We start from the raw sequence: 21,371 nt of genomic DNA on the forward strand, positions 1-21,371 counted from the left end.
AACTACTTAGATTTATATAGAGTTTTGCCCTTAAACATCAGTGACAAAACTGAAATATGTTACAAGGGCAGAAAGAATACGTAGAGGCTCCTCCAGCCTGGCGTTCAACACACAATCTGATGAATTTCTGCTTAGCCTAGTGCTCAGAAAGTGACCTTTTATCCTGAGGCTAGACTTCCATGTTCTAGATTCTCCAGTCAAACAAAATAAAGGGTGGGATATTCTGTTCTCAGAGCTGGTGAAAAGATTGGTAGATGGGTGAACTTGATCGGGTGAGAGGCAAAAAAGTCACATTCTCACTGTTTAATTAACCTTCAACAAATAATTTCTCCACTTTCAGGTGCTGGGTTAGTTATCTCACCAGCAAGTTATGAGTACGATGGATCATGAGTAAGTCTCAGCACTTGCCTTAGATTACACAGTGTATTTTATTACATGACAGTAACTACGTACAGGTTACACTAATCCTTAATGCATTTTGATTTATTATCAGCCATATGCAGCAAAGACATGGTGTATCTCCATCAGGAGACCAGTTCAGACTCCAATTGATTCCTAACCCAGAATGTGGGACATCAGCAGATTGGGTGGAGATCAATGTAGCTCAAACATTAACTCTTTCAGAGTGTTAGTTTATACAGTAGACACCCATGAGGATCCACAGACTGATGTGGGGTTGTTGTACTGCACTGTGCGTGCTTCCACAGGGGTCATTCTAAAGCAGACCACAGTATTATGGACGAGACCAGACCCTTCTAAGATATAGTAAAGAGATAGCCTCGACCCTACCTTTAATATTTATTTCCAGGCTAGTGTAAGGTGCTGTCTTCCAGATTTGATTTGATTAGTCGACTACTCGGCATTAATCAAAACAAACATTATCCTTATGACGCAATTAAAATACAAAAATAAATGGCATAACTTTAACTGTTTTGAAATACTTAACAGGATGATTCGTACTTAAGTAAAACATTATCAACTGTTCCAATATAAGGAGCATCCCATAAACACACACTTGACAAGGCAATTTAGTAAAACAGTTAAAGTTGTCATGTGCTGCCTCTCTCCTGTCCAACAGAACAAAATACTGAAGGAAATAGTCTACCTCTATTATTTCAAAGAGGAAGCCTTTCACCTAAGACTCTAACAGCAGAGAAGTCAAGCTGTTAGCTCAGCAGCAGAAGAAACCATCTCATGAACTAAAAGAAAAGCTAAACCTTTCCTGGGTCTGTATGAACCCTTCACCCATTTATGCTCTTTGTCTCATGAAAAAAAAACACTGAGGGATATTGCCAAACTATTTACCAACTGTCTGCCTGCAGCAGACAGTCTGGTCTCTGTGGCAACACCTCTCTGCAAGAGAAACAGCAGATAATACATCTCTCTTAAAGGCACAAAACCATCACAATAGGGCTACTGAGGAAGATACTTCGACCGATGAAGTACCGTGCTGTAGACTATAAACAATGTGTCCGGCATCATAGTTGTTTGCATGTCTTCCACAACCTGACTTTACCAAAGGGTAATGTCTCAGAGGTGAAGAGATGAAAGAATGAGTTATTATTTGAGGAGGTAGCTGGAATTGAGGATGCTGTGATGGCCCAGGATGGCTCAGGTGGATATAAGGAATACATTACCATGATCTGATGAACTAGGGAGTGGCATGAATACCTCAATGCTGCACACCCTCAGGGAATTGAACTACACTGACACATTTCTTTGACTGTTCTGTTTTTTATTGGCCAGCCTGCCAATTTAAAAACATTGCTGTCTGCTTCCTGTCTGTATTAATCAATTCTTCACATTTACATTCCAATATCTTGCTGCCTTCAATGATCAATGCGAAACAACTGCCAACAACTTTTAATCACGTAAGCTCTTTCGAACAATGCCATTAAATCTGTATTACCTCTACTCATCACTTCTGCCAAAAAAGCATCACTTCATGTGTCTTTGGATGAAATCCCATTTGCCATCTACCTGTCCATTTGGCCTGAATAAACATTTCACAGAGGTCAAATATCTTTCTTTCAAAAGCTTCTTTTAGATTTTGAATGCTCCATTTTGATGTTTTTTTTTGATTTTCAGGGGTTCCTTTTCCATTCTCACTCACACTTTCATTAGGTGATGCAGTCAGGCAGTAACATTATCTTCTGTACACGTGTTGACAAGTATGGAACTGAGACCTAACTCAAAAGCAGAATTTGAAGAATCCTCAATTATCATCCTCCATTAAACATATAATCAGCGCACCCACGATAAGCATTAATATTGTCAGCACAGCAGTATTTTAATCAGTATAAGGCAATAGGCAGAAGTTAGAAACTAAAGCTTCTTTCAAAAATAACTGACGAACACTGCAGCACAGAAAATCATTACCCTACCCTGTCCACACTGGTGAAGTCACAACTAACACATTTTCATTGGATATGCTTGAAGTTGGAGGATTTTAACCGGCAGTTATTATCCTTTTTACTATATCTTAGACTCGATAGATTTTAATTTAACAATTTATCCAACATTGCTTTTAATCAAGCATCAATTCTTACTTGCATATTTGAGTTCTAAACTTCTTCCAGCTGCCTTATGTAAATGTTTCCTAATTTCACTCCTGAAGGTTCTGTCTCTAATTTTCAGGTTATGCACCTTTGCCATAGACTCCCCTAAATTAATTGTTTGCTTATTTGATTATTTTTCTTCCCACTATAATATCTAATTAGACTTCCCTAGTGTTTCCTTCACTGACTAACACTTTGAAAAATCTTAAAGTCATGAAAAACACTATTAAAATGCAGCTGTTTATCATTGTTTGGGATCTCAGTTCATACAAAAAAATTGCAAGTTTAACTTTAACACAGTCCTTGCATCTCAGGTGTTCATGGTATGCAAAATAATTTGAGAGATGTTAACACAAAAAACAAACCTGTTTTTATTGAAATAAATCTATTCAGTATTCAATTATCCAAATAATAGTGTGCATTAGAATAATATCCACTGCTTTTTTTCCTGTACAGTCTTGAATTTACACAGCCTTAAGCTAAAGACGTCACATTTATTTGCAAGGAATTCATTGTCTCAGAGGCTTGACATTTTTCTGACCAACAGTAAATTTTTAATTGACAAGTTTAAAGCTGTTCTGTTCCCTTCACAGCCTTTTCCCTTTACACCTTCTTTTCTTCCTGGCCTCTACATTGTAGCCTTTCTCTCCTAGCAACGCCATTTCCCCCTTGTAGTCTCTACCAACAGAAACCACTGTCTTCTTGGCAGCGCTTGCCCCACAGCAACATCTCCTCATGGCAGCCTTGTTCCCATCAGTGTCTCCTCATTGCCTCTCTCATTGGCAGTCTCTTCCCCCAGAGGAACATCTCCCCAACAGCCTCTCACATCATTACTGTTGTGGTGCTCAGGATTATGTGCCCCCCACTCACATCTGCTTACTGCTCCTGCAATCACAGGCTGTTTCTCCCCCACATTTCTGCACTAGTCACCCTATCAGTAGCAAATGTGGGAGAAACAACACATGATTGGAGAGCAGCCCCTTCCAGATGCTGAACAGGGTTTCTTTTCTTGGTCACTTCCACAACTGAAATTTCCAGGTCTTTTTGGGCCATTCAGTATGAAATCACACATGAAATCTGTGCATTTGGAACCCATCCATGTAAAGCAGCAAGTTAGCATGTGTGCAGGGTTTGAGTTCAAGGCAGACGAGGAATGAAGCAAAAACGAAGGATAACTTAGGATTTATTTCTAGAAATCATGAGGATAAGAAAATTATCATTAAGGTGCTTCATCTGAATGCTCGTAGTATTCGTAACAAAGTAGATGAATTAATGGCACAAATCATTGTGAATAATTATGATGTAGGCATCACAGAGACGTGATTACAGGGGTTTCAGGACTGGCAGTTAAACATCCAAGGATTTACAGCTTATCGAAAAGACAGGGAGGTGGGCGGAGGGGGCAGGTTGCCTTGTTAGTTAAGAATGAAATTAAATCTATGGCACTGAATGACATTCGGGTCAGATGATTTGGAGTCTGTGTGGGTGGAGTTGAGGAACCACAAAGGTCAAAAAAACATGATGGGAGTTATGTGCAGACCTCTTAACAGTGGTCAAGACCAGTAGCGTAAGATGGACTGGGAAATAGACAGGACATGTCAGAAAGGCAAGGGGGACTTCAATATGTAGGTGGACTGGGTGAATAATGTTGCCGGTGGATCCATAGAAAGGGAATTCATGGAATGCTTAGAGAATGGCTTTTTGGAACAGCTTATGATGGAGCCCACAAGGGAGCAGGCTATTCTGGACTTAGTGCTATGTAATGAGGCATAGTAAGGGAACACGTAGGAGGCAGCGAACAGAATATGGTAGATTTCAGTCTGCAGTTTGAAAGAGAGAAGGCAAAATCGGATGTAATGTTGTTACAGTTAAATAAAGATAATCACAGGCGCATGAGAGAAGAACTGAAGAAAATTGACTGGAAGCAGAGCCTAGTGGGGAAGACAGAGCAACAATGGCAGGAGTTTCTGGATGTAATTTAGGACACAGTACAGAGGTTCATCCCAAGGAAAATAAAGATTATCGGGTGAGGGGGTGGGGGTGATTAGACAGCCATAGCTGACAAAGGAAGTCAGGAAATGTGTCAAAGAAAAAGAGAGAGTCTATAAAGTGGCCAGGAGCGCTCGGAAATCAGAAGATTGGGAAGAGTACAAAAACAAACAAAGAATAACAAGAAGAGAAATAAGAAAGGAGAAGATCAAATGAAGGTAGACTAGCCAGTAATATTAGAAATGGTAGTAAAAGTTTCTTTCAATACATAAGAAACAAACGAGAGGCAAAAGTAGACATTAGGCTGCTCCAAATTGATGTAGGAAGGCTAGTGCTGGGAGATAAGGAAATAGCTGAAGAACTTAATAAGTACTTTGCGTCAATCTTCACAGTGGAAGACACGAGTAATATCCCAACAATTAAGGAGAGTCAGGGGACAGAGTTGAGTATGGTAGCCATTACAAAAGAGAAAATGCTAGAGAAGCTAAAAGATGTAAAAATTCTTAAATCTCTTGGCCTCGATAGGCTACATCCTAGAGTTCAGAGGAAATAGCGGAGGTGTTGGTTGTGATCTTTCAAAGATCATTAGTGTCAGTGAAAGTCCCAGATGATTGGAAAATCGCTGTTGTTATCCCCTTCTTCAAGAAAGAATCAAGACATAAGATGGAAAATTATAAGCCGATTAGCCTAACCTAAGTTGTTGGTAAAATTCTAGAATCCATTGTTAAAGATGAGACATCTAAATTCTTGGAAGTGCAGGGTCAGATTAGAACAAGTCAGCATGGATTTTGTAAGGGGAGGTTGTGCCTGACAAACCTTTCAATACTTTGAAGAGGTAACAAGTAAGTTAGACCAGGGAAACCCAGTAAAAATAATCTATCTAGACTTCCAAAAGGCCTTTGATAAGGTGCCTCATGAGAGGCTGCTGAGTAAGATGAGCGCCCATGGTGTTTGAGGTGAGCTACTGGCATGGATTGAGGATTGGCTGTCTGACAGAAGGCAGAGAATTGGGATAAAAGGTTCTTTTTCGGAATGGCAGCCAGTGACCAGTAGTGTCCCGCAGGGTTTGGTGTAGGGGCCACAGCTGTTCACTTTATGTTAATGATCTGAATGAAGGGACTGGTGGCAATCTGGTGAAGCTTGACGATCTTAGGAAGTTATGTGGACAGGCAGGTAGTACTGAGGAGGTGGGGAGGCTGCAGAAAGATTTAGACAGTTTAGGAGAGTGGTCCTGGAACTGGCTGATGAAATTCAAAGTGAGCAAATGTGAGGTCTTGCACTTTGGAAAAAAGAATACAGGCATGGACTATTTTCTAAATGGTAAGAAAATTCCTAAAGCCAAAGTATAAAGGGATCTGGAAGTGCTAGTCCAGGATTCTCTAAAGGTTAATTTGCAGGTTGAATCTGTGATTAAGAAAGCAAATGTAATGTTGTCATTTATCTCAAGAGGGCTGGAATGTAAAAGCAGCGATGTGCTTCTGAGACTTTATAAAACTTTAGCTAGGCCCCATTTAGAGTAGTGTGTCCAATTTTGGGCCCCACACCTCAGGAAGGACTCACTGCACTGGAGCGTGTCCAGCGGAGATTCACCTGGATGATCCCTGGAATGGTGGCCTAACATACGATGAACACTGAGGATCCTGGGATTGTTTAGAGTTTAGAAGGTTGAGGGGAGATCTAATAGAAACTTGCAAGATAATGCATGGCTTAAAAGGGTGGACTCTGGGAAGTTGTTTCCATTAGGTGGGGAGACTAGGACCCGTGGGCACAACTTTAGAATTAGAGGGGTTCAATTCAGAACGGAAATGAGGAGACATGTCTTCAGCCAGAGAGTGGTGGGCCTGTGGAATTCATTGCCACAGAGCACAGTGGAGGCTGGGACGTTAAATGTCTTCAAGGCAGAGATTGATAAATTTTTGATTTCGCAAGGAATTAAGGCCTCCGAGGAGTGTGCGGGTAAGTGGTGTTGAAATGCTCATCAGGTATGATTAAATGGCGGAGTGGACTCGATGGGCCAAATGGCCTTGCTTCCACTTCTATGTCTTATGGTCTGATGGTCTAAAGTTGGAGGCAATTTCTATCATTGTCACTGCTCACCAATTCTTGAAGTCTGGTTTCTTCCGCAAGATCTTGAAGTACTATTCTGCATTCTGGAGTCAGGCTATTTAGAGTAAACGCAAATCAAATCATGGATCCAGTATTGATCCTTGGGATACACCACTGTATATTATCCTTCACTATGACAATAACCAATTCCTATAATTCATTGTATTCTACATTTAAGCCATTTTAAAACACAGTTGGACACAGGTCCTCCTATACCAGAAGCATCAGTTTTATTAACCAGTTTTTTTAATGTGTCAAATGTATTTTTAAAATCGATATATACAACATACATTGGATTTCCATCATCAGCATTATCCATTATTTCATTAAAAATTATCAATTAAGTTAGTCAAGTATGATCTGCCTTTTGAAATCATGCTGTCTATTCTCCATCCATGCTGATGTGCCCCCTTAACTCCATGACCATTTTATTTGTACACTAATCTTTTCTCCGACATAACTGAATACCTTTGAAAATCCAAATTCTTCATTATTTGTAACCAAGAAAGCATCTAACAAATTAATTGAATATGATTTTCATTTAGTAAATATGTATCGTATAATATGTTTGTAATGGGTTGTTAGGTTTCTCTTGATAATAACATTAAAACATTTTTCCATCAATTGATGTCAGCTGCCTGGTCAGTCAGTTCCTATTTTCACTTTCCTGTTTTTTCTTGGAAAGTAATGGTACATTTGCTAATTTCACTGAGACATTCTAAACCATAGGGATTCTGAAACATATTCACTCATTGGTCCATTATCTCTGTAGATACCTCTTTTCAGATGAGGATGTACCCCTTTAGGTCCTGGGGATCTATTGGCTTTTCATCACTTAGTTTTTTCCAATACTTTTTCACTGCTGATATTAATTAGCTTAAGTTCCCTTTTATTATTAGTTCCTTGGGTATTCTCTCTTTCTGGCCTTGACTTGATATGGCATGAAATGCTGGTGATTTGCAACTATCACACTGTGACACTTTTATTCACGCCTATAACATAAAGATGAAATGTGGGTTATGCAGTACTAAAGAATTCAATAGACTTGTTATAGCTCCTCATATTTACTAGTGTACACTACAGTCACTGACAATTGTGCGTTTGGACTCAAGCTCAATAATCAAATGTACTGTAGTATGTTTCTCAGCATGTCATGCTGCAAGAGGCTAGAGGTCAGTAAGATGGAGACTGAGAACTTTGTACCACTATGTCACATGCCATGATATATTGCTGGCATCATGACCATTTTTCGAAATGGTATATCACACATTGATGTTGAGATATAACCTGACATAACCCTTTTTTCCAAAGATAAGAGGTCGCAAACAGACAAATGAAACTGTTTTATACAGGTACCTGTTGTCCTTTTAATAATTATAAAAATATATTGAAACAGTATTAACAACATTAATAGAGTCATAGAGATGTACAGCACTGAAACAGACTTTTCAGTTCAACTTGTCCATGCTGACCAGATATCCCAACCCAATCTCGTCCCACTTGCCAGCACTGGACCCATATCCTTCCATAACTTTCCTATTCATATACCCATCCAGATGCCTTTTAAATGTTGCAATTGTACTAGCCTCCACCACTTCCTTTGGCAGCTCATTCCATACATGTATGACTCTTGCATGAAAAAGTTGCCTCTTTGGACTCTTTTATACCTTTCCCCCTCACTCTAAACCTATGCCTTCCAGTTCTGGACGCCTCCCTCCCCAGGGAAAATACCTTGTCTATTTATCCTATCCATGCCCCTCATGATTTTATAAATCTCAGCCTCTGATGCTCAAGGGAAAACAACCGCAGCCTATTCAACCTCTCTCTACAGCTCAAATTCTCCAACCATGGCAACATCCTTGTAAATCTTTTCTGAACCTCGGATAGTAAGCTGATAGGGGGATATGAGTCACTCCTCCTTTGACACACATGCCTTAGGTTGGTTTGACAAAGATCTGCGATCCATTGTCAGATACTATCTACTTTGATATGCCAAATAAACTGACAATAGTAGGAATTATTTAAGTAATGCTTACACTCATCATATTACCAATTCATCAAACAGTTATTAGTTTAGTGAAGTTATCAGTCATGAGGATGTATCCTGCCCGTGCACTGTAAGCATGTTAGTTGCTATTTTTCTCCAGTGATTAAAAGGAACATTGTCCAGATGTAGAGGTTGCTGGGGTCGGTCAGTTTTGCCTTTAGCATGTGTCTCTGAGTTGCTAGATTTCCTTATTCATCTCAGACTTTTATCTATTTCATTAAGGAGTGAGGGCGAAGCTGAGGTGGTGGAGGTCAGGTCCCAGATCAGTCACAAACTCATTTAATGGTAGGACAGGCTCAAGGGGTTAAATAGCCTTCCTCTGTTCCTGTATTCATATCTATAGTCAGGAAGTCAATGAAGGGGTTCCTGTGCATGGTAAAGCAGTCAATGAATCATTTCTTATGAATGTTTGTTTTTGAATTAAATTAGAATCTGAGGAATTTCATCAGCGTTCACAGTGTGAACAAAATCTTGAAGATCCCTTGTGATGTGGTGGTAATGTCCCTTCAACTGAGCCAGCAGGTCTGAGTTCATTTCCTATCTGCTCCAAAGATATGTAATAACACTTTTCAACAGGATAATTGAAAAATACCTAGACAAAACCTGTTAACCTTATAAGGTGTCTCTGTGCAAAGACATTTGACCTTAGACAAACTGTTTTCTATTGTTATTTTGTTCAGTAAAGTGGTTTTACGCCGTACAAGTTCAATGGATGAGACTGGGGAGATCGTCTGGTATTTAGCCCTCTGTCTGTTTCTGGCCTGGCTAATAATTGGGGCGGTGTTATCAAAAGGAATCAAATCTTCAGGAAATGTAAATGATTAGTGCTGAGTAGAATTAAAACAATTATAAAAATACAGATTTCTATAACAATAAAACTAGAGCTTATAAATTATTTGTGAAGTGGCTGGTTTATCTCCCAGGTAATGTTAACAGTGTCTCATTGAAGAGTGGGAGATTCATAAAACTTAATTGGCACTTCAGGCCTGAGGGAGATCTGTGGATCTTTCTCCTGAGGAAAAGAACAGCAGTATTCCTGCAATGTCTCCCTCATTTTAAGGATTTCAGTTACTGCTACAGGGACTCTGGGGAATTTTGTTTCCCTCATGCATGTGTTGAACCCTGATCTTTAGCCCAAAAGTACAAATTTTTTGTACTACTACCCACTTCGAATATGAAACCAAACATGCTGTGATGTAAACTTACTGGATAGCAATATAGAACAGCACACCTGTGAAGGTATGTGTTCAGCTTCTCGTGTTTGCTTACAAGCTATTATCCCCTTGCATTACTGTTGGTGGTTGGGTTGATGGGAACAGTCTGCGACATAGTAAGTACAATAGCTTGTTTATAGGTCAGAATGGATTACAATCTCTCCAAAATCTCTCTCTTGTGACAGCAAACTCCCTATCTTTGAATTAAAATCTTACCCTTCGACATATAACTTTTCATGAGTATATATCATATCTTAGAAAAATAATGTATGATTTAATTTCAGTTACAGTACCTATCTCAGTTTCAAATATGTACTCCAGCTGATTATTATTCCTCTAATTCTATTCTGTTTCATTCTCTGCATCGATTAAAATCCTATTGCTTTAATATTCAGTTAAGTTGAATACTTTAAATGGGGAATATGGGAATATCTAATAATTTATTCTGTGCTCAGGTGGTTTATTTCACTGCGACATTACCTTATGTGATTCTGACCATACTCCTGATCCGAGGGCTTACCCTGGAGGGAGCCTCTAAAGGAATTGAATTCTACATTGGAATCCAATCAGACTTCTCCAAACTGGCAGAAGGTCATGTACGTACACGACAATAATCCATAGAATTTCAGTTGCCTCATCAGAATCAAAGTAACATCTTTGACAGTTATAGTATAGCACACATTGAGAGATGTACTTTTGGTCAGCTGACTGGAGTCTGGACGTGAAGCTGTTCAGGGCTGTACTAACCTTAGACAACACTGATAATACATACCCACCTTGACTCCATTAGAAAGAGGTTTTCTTCCAGGAGACTGCAGATATCAGCAAAGACATGGCACAGAGGTCTGACTGTTGCAAGGCACTATTTATCTGTCAATTGAGGAAGCCAATCCTCTACTTACATACCTTTTGCCAGGCATATATCCCCCTTGGAACTAGGTCTCTGTCTCCACCATGTCTGTGTGATGGAGAGGGATGTGCCTGTCGAGAGGGTTGCTGCTGTTTGTCCTTGTGCTGTTGCTATTGGTATCCCTCCTGTTCCTCATCAGAGATCCCAATTGGACATGTACAAGCTCCCATTCTGCAGTGCTGCTTTATAGCAGGGCAGTTCAGATTGAAATGAGGTTTTTGTTTGCATATTTATTCAAGGGATACATCACTGGCCAGACCAGTATTCATTGTCCATCCCTAATTACCTCGAGGGTAGTAGAGGGCAGTAGGGTGTCATACTTGCTATGGATCTTGTACATAATCTAAGGTCTTTTTTTTTGAGATGACTGAAATTATATCCAACAATATATTTAACTTGGCTCTCAGGTACAGTCCTGGGAGTGCAGCGCACTGTCACAGACAGAGAAACAGCTCAGCAGTTTCTGTCTTCAAAAGATTTCAAACTTGACAGCCTCTTTTAGTGAGAAATCTCCACGGTGGTCTCATTTTATTGACTGGCAAATCTGTGCATCAGCTACTAATGCCACTTAAATTTTGATTGGTTATTGATATGGTCAAACTAAAGATCCAACACATTAATGGGTTATTTCACATGAGTGGTTCACAAGAATGATCCTGGGGACAAAGGGCTTGACATATGAGGAGTGGTAGAGGACTCTGGGTCAGTATCGATGAAGCTTAGAAAGATGAGGGGTACTTCATTGAAACTTACGGTATACTGAAAACCTGGATAGAGTGGATGTAGAGAAGATGCTTCCTCGTAGTGAAGGGATGACCTTTGAAAATTAAGATGAGGAGGAATTTCTTCAGCTAGATGTTGGTTCATCTGTTGAAGTTATTGCTACATGTTGGTTCATCTGTTGAAGTTATAGCCCAATAAAGGCAGCTACAGAGGTTTGAGGGAGGAGCTGGGTAGAATCGACTGGGAGAGGAGCCTAGCAGGAAAGACAGTGGAACAGCGATGGCAGGAGTTTCTGGAAACACAACAGAAATTCATCCCTAGGAAAAAGAAGCATGGTACACCAAAGTGAATCACTTCACACTTTTCCAGGTTGAACTCCATCAGCCCAGTTCTGCATTCTATCAATGTTCCAATGCAACCTACAACAACCCTCCACACAATCCACAACTCTACCAACTTTCATATCATCCAAGTCATTTATAAAAACCACAAAGAGCAGGAGTCCTAGAACAGATCCCTGCAGAACACCATTGGTCACCAAGCTCCAGGCTAAATACTTACCATCTATCACCACCCTCTGTCTTCTATGGGCCAGCCAATTTATATCCAGACAGCCAGATTTCCCTGTATCTCATGCCACCTTACTTTCTGAATGAGCCTACTGTGTGGAACATTATCAAACACCTTGCTAAAATTCATGTATACCACATCCACTGCTCTACCTTCATCAATGTGTTTTATCACATCCTCAAAGAATTCAATAAGTTTGTGAGGCATGACCTGCCCCTCACAAAGCCATGCTGACTGTCTCTAATCAAACTACAATCAATCAATCAAATAATCATAAATCCTCTCTCTCAGAGCACTCTCCAGCATTTGCCCACCACTGACATAATTCCAAGGATTATCCTTTTTCCCTTTCTCAAACAAGTATTTTCCACCCTCTAATCACCTGCTACAATTCCAGTGGCAAATCATCAGCAAAGGTGCAGCAATCTCTTCCCTCACTTACTGTAGTAACCTAAGAATTATCCTGTCCGGACCAGGGGATTTATCTATCCTTATGTTTTTCAAAATTTTCTGCACATCTTCCTTCCTAACATCAACCTATTCTAGCATATCAATCTGTTTCATGCTGTCCTCTGAAACATCAAGTTCCCTCCCAGTAGTGACTACTGAAGCAAAGTATTCATTAAGGACCCTTCAAGTTCCCTTCACTATCCCTGATCGGCCTGACCCTCAATTTGGCCATCCTCTTGTTCCTCACATAAGTGTAGAACGCTTTAGGATTATCCTTAACCTTACCCACTAAAGCTTTTTCATGACCCTTCCTAGTTCTCCCAATAAACCTGTGGAATCTCTTTGGATTATCCTTAACCTTATTTGCCAAAGCTATCTCATTTCTGCTCTTTGCTTTCCTGATCTCCATCTTAAGAATGCCCCTACCCTCTTTATATTGCTCAAGAAGTTTATTTAAACCAAGTTGTCTCTATCAGACATATGATTCTTTTTTTCTTGACTAGAACCTCAATATCTTTATTCATCTATTGTTCTCTAATGCTACCAGCCTTACTTTTAACTCTAACACGAACTCTGAACTCTCGTTATCTCACTTCTTTTTATTCATTTGTGGGATATGTGGGTGTCGCTAGCTGGGCCAACATTTATAGCCCATCCCAAGTTGTTCTTGAGAAGGTGGTGGTGAGCTGCCTTCTTGAACTGCTGCAGTCCACCTGCTGTGGGTTGACCCACAATGCCTTTAGGGAGGGAATTCCAGGATTTTGATCCAGTGACAGTGAAGGAATGGCAATATATTTCCAAAACTGGAGAGTAAATGGCTTGGAGGAGATCTTGAAGGTGGTGGTGTTGCCCTTGTTCTTTGAGATGAAACTGATAGTGGGTTTGAAAGGTGCTGTCTAAGGATCTTCAATGAATTTCTGCAATAGTTCTTGTAGATCGTAAAAACTGCTGCTCCTGAGCATCGTTGGTGCAGAGAGTGGATGGTTGTGAATGTAATACCAATCAGTGGGCTGCTTTATCCTGGAAGGTGTCAAGCTTCTTGAGTGTTGTTGGAGCTGCACTCATCCAGGCAAGTGGGGAGTATTCCATCACATTCCTGACTTGTGCCTTGTAGATATTGGACAGTCTTTGGGAAGTCAGGGTTACTCGCTGCAGTATCCCTTGTCTCTGACCTGCTCTTGTAGCCAATGTTTTTTATATGGTAAGTTCAGTTAAGTTTCTGGTCAATGATAACCCCCAGGATGATGACAGTGGGGGATTTGGTAATGGTAACACCATTGACTGTCAAGGGGTGGTATTTAGATTGACTTTTAGTGGAGGTGGTCAATGTTACTTGTCACTTGTCAGCCCAAACCTAGATATTGTCAAGATCTTCTTAAATTTAAACATGGACTGCTTCAGTATCTGAGGAGTTGCAAATGGTGCTCAACATTGTGCAATTATCATCGAACATCCCCACCTCTGACCTTATGATGGAGGGAAGGTCATTGATGAAGCAGCTGAAGATGGTTGGGCCTAGGGCACTACCCTGAGGAACTCCTGCATAAGTGTCCTGGAGCTGAGATGACTGACCTCCAACAACCATGACCACCTTCCTATGTGTCAGGTTTGACTCTAACCACCTAAGAATTTGCCCCTGGATTCCCATTGATTCCAGTTTTGTTTCTGATCCTTGATGCCACACTCAGTTAGCTACAATTTTGATGTCAAGGCCTGCCACTCTCCCCTCACCTCTGGAATTCAGTTTTTTTTTCAATGTTTAAACCAAGGCTGTAATGAGGTCAGGAGCTGAGTGGCCCTGGTGGAATCCAAACTGGGCGTCACTGAGCAGGCTATTGCTGAGCAGGTGCTGTTTAATAATACTGTTGATGACACCTTCCATCACTATACTGATGAACAAGAGGAGACTGATGGGGCAATAACTGGACGGTCTGGGTTTGTCCTGCATTTTATTTCCAGACAATTTTCCACATTGTTGGGTAGATGCCAGTGTAACTGTACTGGAACAGCTTGGCTAGGGGAGCGGCAAATTCTGGAGCACAAATCTTCAGTATTAGGTGGCTATTTTGCCTGCCATTGTACCAGGGTTTCAGATATCTACTCAGAGTTGAAAAACTATTTTCAAAGATAGGGGGAGGGTCCAGTGGTAATGGTCTGTGTAGGTAACAGCAAATTACAGAATTTGAAGATTATAACCTTTGGATGATTACCTAACTCGCCTGTAAATTAGCATAGGCCAAATCCAATGAGGAAGACAAGTATACTGCTGAAAGCCTGGTGTGGGAGAAATGCACTCTGATCTGTGCGCCATTTGCACTAGGGAAAGGTGCAGCTGTACCATTGGGATAGTCTGAACTGCACTGGGGCCAATATTTATGCAAAGGGTGTCAAACTATCTAGTGGTGTCAAGGGATCAATTGCGATAATTAATGGCATATCAAAAAGCACAGACATGGTAAGAGAGGAATATACAGGCAGCTCCCAGGTCAATTTGTTTACATGTCATTAGCACAATTCAGGACAATGGGAAGCAGCCATTCATAAGTGTAAGAAATGTCAGGTCTTCAAACTTGAAAATCAGTACAGGATCATGTTCATAATTACTCACATTTGTAAGTCCAACATTCTGAAATTGGGGAGCCCCTGTGTGGGATACAACAGAGTTCATGTGGGTAAGTCTGAGAAGGGTAAAGGAAAGACATTATTGTGTTGAGACAATCGGAATTCAAACATTAGCCGCAGGCATGAAACTGGTTGCAAGTGAATTATCCTTAAAGGAAACATCTGGCAATTACGGTAGGAGCAAGTGATGTTGATGAGCAAGTTTTGGTCATGCCTAGCTTAACAGATAACTACAGAATAACGAGAAACGTCTTGTGGTTGGACATGTAAAATGTGATTGGTTAGAAGTAAATGGGATGATAAGTGGACACTAAGGATTGGGTAAACAAGAGAGCATAGAATGGAGAAATAAAGTATAAGAATGTGAGGCAAATACAGATAGATCTGCTTTGCATCACCTTGCTATGTACCATTAACACCATGCTTCTGCAATAAAGATTTCAAGAAAACATCGTGTAGATCCCTGCCTGGTTATTCCTACTATCGGGGACATGAGTACCCAACAACTAGGCGTAGTCAGCAGGATCGCAAAAGGATAAAGGGGAAGAGGTTTTGAAAATCATTTCAATCTAATCGTCACCGAGAGGTAAGGACTCTTCATGTAATAAACATCCAAAGCGGGGAAGTGGTGGTCTGAGATTTTCCCTGTCTGACGCGATCTGAAACTACTAGACAGTTTCGATCTGAGACATAGGACAGAAAAAGGAGAGCCATTGTCTATGACTCTTAGAGAGTCTATTTTGGTTCAAATCTAACCTGAAATCCAGGGATAATGTCTAAATTTGAACTACCTACCAAAGTTAAAGGTGGTCAGGCACCACCTGACATTGTTGTGGATGAAGTCTTGTAGAAATTAAGGGAACATATTGAACAACAACTTAACCATCCTACGACTCTGACTAAAATTTGTCTAAAGTATGGACCCTCCATGGGCAGTGGTCCCTGGATGATATTAAATGGGTCTGGGGAAAGACTACCCATATAAAAATAAGAAAAAAAAATTGCTGGTCACTCTGTGTAACACAACAACTCAGATAGAGACAAGAAATAATTGAAAAATTGAATTATGATAGAGAAATTCATAGTCTAAGAGAGGAAATAAAACCTGTTTGAGAGGAATTAAAAACCACAGAGAAAGAATTATCACAAACTCAAAAGGAATTAGAACAATTAAAACTACGTCACACACGTCACCTCCTCCCTACGTGATTGCCCCATTGTATCCAAAACCCTTGCCTCAACCAGCCCCTCCAGGTGATGGCCCAGATAAGATTCGTACTATCAGTGGTGCCCACTGCCCTGAGGGAAGTTCTGACACGTCCATCAGTTCAGAAGATAACAGGCACCCCCTGTTGTTATGAGGCCTGTATGGAGGAAACGACAGAAGGGAAGAAAAGTAAAGATTGAGGGAGAGGTTTGTGATAAGATATAAATTTATCCAATTTTAATCCATGAGACAAACTAGTTGAAAGTAGGCCCAAAGAATTGCCACACCTGAAGAGGGGAGGTATGAAAACATGGAAAGGGTTAGAAAAACTCAAGAAAATATCTACCTGACAGTCTATGGATGGAGTTCTAATCTTGTTTGCCCCAATGGGGAGCAATGCAGGACAAACATTGTACTGCAGGGTTAACAACCACATGGGACAGGAAGAACAGACTTTAAATCACAGTTGGCAGGCAATCCACAATTGGCTGCAAAAATTTGGACCATCTAAAACTGATTGGAGTAAAAAACCTGCATGCCAACAGAATGGAAGTGAAGATGTTAAAAACTTTGCAGAAAGATTTGTTGATGTCTGGATCAAGCTTCCTGGTCTAGCTCCTAATAACAATCCAGAGAAAGAGGACGAAATTTGGTCCTAGTAAAGGCTGCTTTCGGAGCAGCCTTACAGTTTGAACTAGCTAAGATGTTAAAAGTACAATGTCATGATTTGGATAAAAGCTCACCCACTTGTGGTGAAGTAATAGAGGAAGCTAATCGTCTGGGAGCAAATATAGAATTGAAGCTCAGAGCCATGCAGACCATAGAAGCTCCTAACACTGAGAAAAACCCAGGGAAGTGCGACAGTTGTGGAAAAGAGGGTGATTTGGCTAAAAGGTGCAACTTAGAAAAGGGAAATACTGACAAAACAGGCCCCCAAACTGGATAAGAAAGAGTCTGGATGGGAGAGGTTGTCCTTGAACGAGCATCTTATGTTATTAGAACAGCTCCAGCGCTGTACTGAACTTCAGGTAAAAGAACTCATTAATAAAAAACTAGAGCAACCCATCGCCATCTTTGAGCCCATTATTTTCACGGCCATCGAGAACCATTTGGATAGCTGCTATATTTTGATGGGGTGGGTGATAGGAAAGTTGACTGCCTTTTTTGACATTAGTGCAGAACTAACATGTTTACCCTTAATTGATGGACATAATTTACCTTTGGAGGGATAGCGGAGAACTGCTGTAGGAGTAGGGGGGAAAGAACTAAGACTTGAGAAAACTAAGCCTCTGCCAATAAGATTGAAGCCAACGAGATTTTTACATCTGTATGGGTTAGACCCATACCACAGGCCCTATTAGCGATAGATGTATTAACTCAATACATTTGCTGTTACACTTTGAGAATGGCCATGTTAGTGGGCGGCATGGTGGCACAGTGGTTAGCACTGCTGCCTCACAGCGCCAGAGACCCGGGTTCAATTCCCGCCTCAGGCGACTGTGTGGAGTTTGCACGTTCTCCCCGTGTCTGCGTGGGTTTTCTCCGGATGCTCCGGTTTCCTCCCACAGTCCAAAGATGTGCAGGTCAGGTGAATTGGTTATGCTAAATTGCCCGTAGTGTTATGTAAGACGTAATTGTATGGGTGGGTTGCGCTTCGGCGGGTCGGTGTGGATTTGTTGGGCCGAAGGGCCTATTTCCACTCTGTAAGTAATCTAATCTAATGTTATTTGGTCAATACGACATCTCAAACAGGAAGAATGGCAGAATCATCCCATTTGGGCAAAGGACAAAAATGACTGCGACCTGTTAAAGATGACCCACTTTTACTGGAGTTCTCCCATCATGTACTAAACAATACTCCATTAGTTTTGTCTCCATTGCTGATGTTTTACCTGTAATCAAATGATTAGAGCAACAAGGTATACCAGTAGAAGTCCATAGTTCATCTGGTTAAGAAGACAGACTGAACTTCACATCTGACAGTAGATTACCGGAAAGTGACCCAATGCATTGACCAAAAAGCACCCTTGGTTGCAGATCCCTGTGCCATTTTTAATTCTCTTTCACCCAAATACAAATATTTTTCAGTGATAGACATGGCCAACGGATTTGGGTCCGTTCCTTTGGCCTGTGAGGGACAACCATGGTTTGCTTTTCCCAGCCAACAGCGACAGTATATCTGGATGCATCTACTGCAGAGCTTTCACAGTAGCTCTACTATATTCCACATGGCCTTGCAAGATCATTTGTGGGAATTGCCTCTGATAACATCCACAATGATTCAGTATATGGGTGATATTCAAATAGCATTCCAGACTAAGGAACAGCATAGGGCAGTTTTAAGCATTCTCCTTGATCGTTTGTACTCTTTAAGGCAAACCTGAAGAAGGTGCAACTCGCCCAAGAAGAGGTAGAATACCTGGGACAAAACATTTCAGCAGGAAAACATGAAATAAGGCAGGACTGGACAGCCGTTACTTGAACAGCCAAATAACCCACTACTATTCGGGAATTCAGATCTTTTCTAGGTCATTGTAATTTCAAGTGAAACTGGATTGGTAGTTGCGCACATCTAGCTCCGCCACTGAATGATCTCCTGAAAGAAAAGAGTGAATCCAAGCAGACTGACCCCAAAGTAGCATTCTGCCTTCCAAAAATTAAAATCTGCTGTGTGCTCAGCCTCAGCTTTGGGTATCTCAAGTAACAGGAGACCTTTTCACTCTTCATGTCCATGAAAAGGACAGTTATATGAAAGCTGTACTGCCCCAGGAAAACAGTGACAGACATTGGCCCATTAGCTACTATTGTGTTATGCTCGGTTGGACCCAGTGGCGCTGGGATGGGGTAGCCGTTTGAGAGCTACGAAAGGTACTTCCAAGGTGCTAATAGCCACAGCATCCTGTATTGAATCAGAAACTGATTGTGAAGTGCCCTCACACAGTCCTTGCCATGTTGTCTATGAATCAGGCCTCCCACCCTCTTGGAAGCTCTCAACCTCCACCTTGTTGCCGCCAGTTCAGTCCAATTTTGCTCCCAACCCCGCAGAACCAATTGGTGGAGGGGTGGGGGGGTTGGGGCGAGAGTTGGGAGGGTGGGGAGGAGGAGGAGGGGAAGAGACTGATTAGGTCAAAGGCGAACATGATTGTGCGGAAATTCTGCAGCAGCTCGGGTGGCTAAGGAACCCTTGCAGAATCCAGATTGAGTTATCTTCATAGACATATCTTTGTTTGTTGAGAATGGTACTCAGAACGCCAGCTGGGCTGTTACTAGCCTGCATGAAGTCATAGCCCAAGGAGGTCTGTCAGCGAGCACTTCAGCACAGCAAAGTGCTCTTAGCTGCAGGAACCCCAATTAGAATTGGGGTTGAAGCTCATAATCTCCGAAATGCCGTGCAATTACCACAAGAAGTCTGCATTTTAAACTGTAAAGTCCATAATAAAGAAAATCCCATGGAATTCTCACTGTTTTTAAAGCTGCTAGAAAGGCAGCATCTGAAGGTAATGGCTGACAAGAGACAGTAATAACTAAATTGCAGACTTTAGTCGCAAGTGACAAGATTTAAAGACAATGAAGGGACAGTGTTCATGGGAAGAAAAGTGGGCATGCATTGAAGTGTGTGGTTAATGGTGTTTGAAGGCAGAGAGACCAATAAACCGGTAACACCACGAATACTAGGAGCTGGAGGCCAAAGTCTCGGCTCGCCTAGGCCGCTGGACAGGACTGCTCTGAGTGCTATCTTACAGGAGCCGAGTGCTAGTCATAAACCAGCTGGTGGCCGCCATGCTGTGGTACCGGCTGGTCACTTTGGTCCCTCCTCCTGGCTTTGTCGCTGACATCCAGAGAACGTTGGTCAACTTCTTCTGGGACAAAAAGATGCACTGGGTCGCTGCGCAGGTTCTGAGTCTCCCTATTGAGGAGGGCAGTCAGTCGCTGGTGTGCGTCCGCACCCAGGTCGCGACCTTCCTCCTTCAGACCTTGCAGCGATACCTTTACGTCGAGCCTCCTTCCTAGGTGGTGCGCCCTGGCGACTTATTTTTTCCGCCAGGTGCGTAACCTCAACTACGACACGCAGCTCCTGTTCGTCGACCGTGACGGTTTGGAGGTCGCCCTCAAGGTGCTGCCTGTCTTTTACTAGGACCTGATCACTGTCTGGAACATGGTCGAATCGCGCCGCGCCTACCCACCGGCAGAAGTAGCGGCTGTCGTCAGGGAGCAGTTGCTCAGGAATCCGCACCTCCGTGCTTGCGGATTCGAGTGGCTGTCGGAGGGGAGGCGTGGCGACGAGGGTGACCAGGGTCGGGGACGTGCTGGGTGCCGGGGGCCTGGGCTGGACATTGCCGCAAACATAGCGAGCAGGGCAGCGGTAGATGTCCGGTACGTGGCCACCGTCATCCGACGCCTTAAAACGGCGTTGCTCGGGCCCGACGTAGTGCACCAGTTGGAGGATGCTCAGGTGTGCAGTGGGATCCCGTCCGCGCTCACCCCAGCCCGGACGGAATTTCACCGTGGCCCCAAGGTCCCGTACTTCCCGCGGGAGCCTGTGCCCCACAACCTGAGCCACCTCCGGAATTTTAATTTTGTTTCTTTTCAGGGGGTGAAAAGGCGGGCCTTGTATCGACTGCTGCTGCACACCGTCCACCTCTTCTCCATCATCCACCGTCCGGACACGCCCTGGCGTGCCCATTTGCCACCGGACGGTGGAGATCCCCAGTGGAGGGCCCTCTACGCGGGAGTCCTCCCCCTTTCTCTCGGGGATCTGGGGTGGAGGGTGCTGCATGCAGCAATCCCCTGCAACCGCAGTTTGCGGTGGTTCATGGATTCCCAGCCCAACTGTTTGTTCTGTGGCGCTGTGGAGTCCGTGGACCATGTGTATATTGGGTGTGGGCGTTTGAACTCCCTTTTTGATTTTCTGAAAAACCTCCTCCTCTGCTTTTGGTTGCACTTCAGTCCCACGCTCCTGATCTTCGGACACCCG

General features: G+C 42.2%; 2 pseudogenes; one reads left to right on the plus strand and one right to left on the minus strand.

The window, feature by feature from the left end:
* Window positions 1–21,371, minus strand: part of LOC132820027 (sodium- and chloride-dependent neutral and basic amino acid transporter B(0+)-like) — a 640,602-nt pseudogene that overhangs the window by 355,427 nt on the left and 263,804 nt on the right.
* The window catches only part of LOC132820282 (sodium- and chloride-dependent neutral and basic amino acid transporter B(0+)-like), an 85,439-nt pseudogene continuing 64,447 nt past the window's right edge, over window positions 380–21,371 (plus strand).

The sequence above is a fragment of the Hemiscyllium ocellatum genome, chromosome 11, assembly GCF_020745735.1.
Source record: "Hemiscyllium ocellatum isolate sHemOce1 chromosome 11, sHemOce1.pat.X.cur, whole genome shotgun sequence".
Classification (NCBI taxonomy): Eukaryota; Metazoa; Chordata; class Chondrichthyes; order Orectolobiformes; family Hemiscylliidae; genus Hemiscyllium; species Hemiscyllium ocellatum.